This window comes from Triticum aestivum, chromosome 3B (assembly GCF_018294505.1).
Source record: "Triticum aestivum cultivar Chinese Spring chromosome 3B, IWGSC CS RefSeq v2.1, whole genome shotgun sequence".
NCBI classification, from domain to species: Eukaryota; Viridiplantae; Streptophyta; class Magnoliopsida; order Poales; family Poaceae; genus Triticum; species Triticum aestivum.
In genome coordinates this window covers 288078629-288082520 of record NC_057801.1, presented here as the reverse complement: position 1 = coordinate 288082520, position 3892 = coordinate 288078629, and the positions used below count along the sequence as shown (strand labels likewise).

At 45.6% G+C, this 3892-nt stretch overlaps 1 long non-coding RNA gene across 1 annotated transcript; it reads left to right on the top strand.

Moving 5' to 3' along the window:
- The first annotated feature begins 502 nt into the window (after nt 1-502).
- On the top strand, nt 503-2124 carry LOC123069744 (uncharacterized). Its single transcript, XR_006432805.1, has 2 exons — nt 503-1526; nt 1654-2124. It is a non-coding gene; the product is annotated as an uncharacterized lncRNA (long non-coding RNA).
- Nucleotides 2125-3892: the final 1768 nt, after the last annotated feature.

The window sequence follows — 3892 nt, the reverse complement described above, 5'->3', positions numbered from 1 at the left end:
GATAATTAATTTACAACCAGTAAACTAAAGACCATCATGGTTGATGTTGTGATGAACTTAGCAAAATCAATGGGTATTTCAAGAAGTTGGCTTGTACCCATTAGTGTGAATCTCAAATTGCTAAGTATGACACCATGAAGATAATCTCCAAAATAGATTAGATCCGCAGCATAGAGAGTATAATCTGATGAAATCAGTAGATACTTACTCCTGATGTCTTATGTCATGACTTAGTAAAATGTGTGGGAGAGCACTTTGTAAAGCAATCATAATGTCTAAACGACAAAATATAGGCTTTATCAATAGTCATCGATAATATGTGTAGGCAGTAGATCCATATGACTACCTTGTGATCTCAAGCATCAATTTGAAGAAATCACCTTGAATTTTGCATCCGTGTTTGCGAGAAATTGGAAATCTCAATTGCAAATAGACGTATTAACCTCGACATGTGGGAACATGGAATAGACACATCATGAAAATATTCCGGAATACCTTGTACTCAATGGAGAAACAGTATTGTAGAGGTACTGAATTTAACTTTGTAAGAGATTAATAAATCTCAATTGTAAATGGACATAATCAATCTCAACACGTGATAAACGTGAAAATATGTTACATCAACTTAAGATCTGAATACATCTCGATACTCAATAGATATACACTACTATTGCAATGAACACTAATGATGTTGCAAACTTGATGCTCAAGTGAAAAACTTGAATTGTATAGATCTCAAATTAAATGAGATCTTGTATCAAATTGCAAGATAATTTAGTGAAGTGAACTAATATTTTGCGAGAGAAAATCGATCTCAACTTCAATTATTTTGTGAGATTTTTTCCTCAATCGCAAATCAATATTGTTGTGCGAGAAAACGTAATCTCAATGGCAATGCATAACATGTTATAGGAATTGCTAGAGAGCAAATACATTGAACATGTCCCATTTTCACAAAGTATATCTGAAATCATCATTTACATATTGTAAATGTGATATAAAGAGATATGAGATCTTTCAAAGTAAAATTTGCAGTAGAGAGAAAGCCTAAACTGCAACTTACAGTAAGCCGTAGGCTGATTTGCATCGTACAGAATAATCTATGGACTAATCCGCAAGACACGTCAAGCCAGAGGTCCCAACGGAAGAAATGCAAGGGCTTATCCGGACATACAATAAAGTTGGAAGACTAAATTGAAGTGTCACAAAAGGATAAGATTCACTATCTCTCTATCTGTTCGTGTGGTTAAAACCCAATCGATTGATTCGTAGCAAACCACCAACGCCGTCGCGGCCACTTGAGATAAGCTTGCCGGCCGGAGGTCATTGCCGCTTGTTGCCACGGCGGCGCGGAGGGCGCGAGTCCAGCAGCGCGGACGACCGCGTGGCGACGAGGGCGTGAGGCGCGGCCCTGCGCTAGTCGTCTTCGCCGACGCCGGCCGCTGGTGCGTCAAGGGCTCGATGCCTCTGTGTTGTCGCATGGCTGAGGGCAGCCGATGCGTGCGCTGCAATGACGAGGGCTACAGGTACTAATTTCAGATAGCAATTAGTATATGCGTTAATAAATCGGAAAGAAGCACCTTGTAGCAATGAAATCAAGGTATGACTCCGATTAATTCCTTGATCCCTTGATTTTCCTCTCGATCTTTCCAGATAGATGGACGCCAATGCCCTGTTCTTCATTCACGAGGCGAGGTTGCCGCATGGAAGCTCTTCTGCCGGGGTGAGGGCCGCCGTTTTCCACGCCCGAGGGCGTCGCCGCTACAGCCACCACGGCCGCTCATGGTCCGCCCGCGCTGGAAGGTTGGATGGCCTTGTCCTTGGCCGCTCCGGTGCCGCCACGCCCGAGAGCGTTGTCGTCATAGACGACCGTGCTGACGAAGACCGTCGATATGGGCGCCGCCGTTGGCGGAGGGAGTCGCTGCAGAGGGTCGGATGAGAGCCGTGGCCTTGGCCGCCGCCGCCGGGGAAGGGCTCTCCACGCTGGAATCGCTCAGTCGGGAGCGTGCTGATAATGTGTGATGAATAGAATTGTATCGAGAGAGACAAAGGAACAAATGACTCGAACCACACTTTATTGACGATGAATGAGCACTTATATACAATGGGAACAGTTGCCTCGGAGGGACACGATGGTCCATAGAGATGCCATTCCAGGAACCGACGTGACGGTTGCTGGAAGTGTGCAACTGTACATCTAGAAAGGAGCGGGGATTATTCCCTAATAACCACAAAAATTATTTAGGTTTAACACTAACCATCATGAACACAGAGGCAGGCTGCACGGGTGCTCGACGTCCAGGTAGATCAGATGTTGTGAAGAACTCCAGGGAGGCGCATGAACCAGCCCCGTGGCCGAAGACGCCGACAGGCAGGTACGGACTCCCCTGATGCCAAGAGGACGCACTCCAATGCAGACGAAACCACCCGCTGACGGCCTACGATCACGCCCGGTCCACCCGTCACGGAACCCTGAGGCACGCTGCCCGGACAGATCGGACGACGCGAAGATCCCCGATGGCACGCCACCGCCAAATGAAAGGCGCGAAGGGCACTCTCGCCCGCGAATCCCCCGGGAGGCAGGTGCCCCATAGGAGTAATTATCTGGCTTTGGTTTGGCTATCCGTAGAGCAATTAGGGCATGTACATCAGTTTAGACACTTGCAGTCTGTAATGATCGTACACGTCATCTATAGATAGCAGTAACAACATTATCTACAATAGTCTGTTTTTTTGCTATCTGTAGCACGTCGATCGTGGGCAGGCTGCTGCATGCGAACCTCCATCTTTTGTTGTACTTCTTGGCCAGAATGTGGGCAGACTGATGCATGCAAACCGCAAGTTAACGACGCCTGAGCGTACAACGGGGACGAGGCTATCGATAAGTAGCGAGATTGTTGGGATATCGACCTTCTGCAAAAAAAATTTGACTGTGAACTGTGGGGTAAAACCCCCACAGCATATCAAGACTTTATTAAAGCCAGACAACAGTTACAACAACATGATTACAAGAGGTAACCGAAAGGAAAGGAGAAAAACAAAATAAAATAAAGAAAAGGCTAAAACTTAAGGCGGCAAGAAAGAAATCCACTTGAGTAACTCATCCTTGTATCCAGATTTGATTCTATGCTGCATTAGAGTAATGTCATGCCTGAAAGCTCCTCTCCATTTGTTGAAACTTGCCCTCTCACCTCTGAACACTTTGGCATTTCTGATGATCCAGATATTCCAGCAGGCAATAAATACTACTTCATTGAAAAAGGGCTTATCAAAACTTCTCCTTGCCTGGATGACTAGGTCAGACATTGAAGTTCCAGCCGACCAATCAATCTGCAAATAATTCCAAACTCTGACACTGAAATTGCAGTTGAAGAAGAGATGGTCTCTGGTTTCTCTCACTTGAAGGGGGCATAGCCTACAAGTAACACCATCATCCATGTGCCAGTGCCTTCTATCAACCATATCCTTAGTGCAAAATTAACGACACCCTCTGTCTCTCTCCTAGCTCTCTCTCCTCCACGTAATCAAAAATCTTAGGTGGCATACGTTATAGACAGCCGATTAGATGCCGTTGTACATGCCCTTATACACACGAGATTGGGCAAGTAGTGCTAGCTAGACTTTGGGCTGGGTGGCGACGATTTTGCGTGCGCTAGTGACTTACCCCTTCGCCTCTCCTTCAGGCTTTGTTTGGTAGAGGTGGAATGGGGAGGTTTGGGGAGGGGGAATTTCAGGGGATTGGGTGAATCTCTTTTTCCACCCAATCCCCTCAAAACCCCTTGAAACCCCTGACAGGAATTGACATATTTAGATAAGATAGTGCAAACAAATAAAAATGCAATCTTTCCAAGTAAAACGACATCAAATTATGCAAGGAAGAGCAGTGTAGATA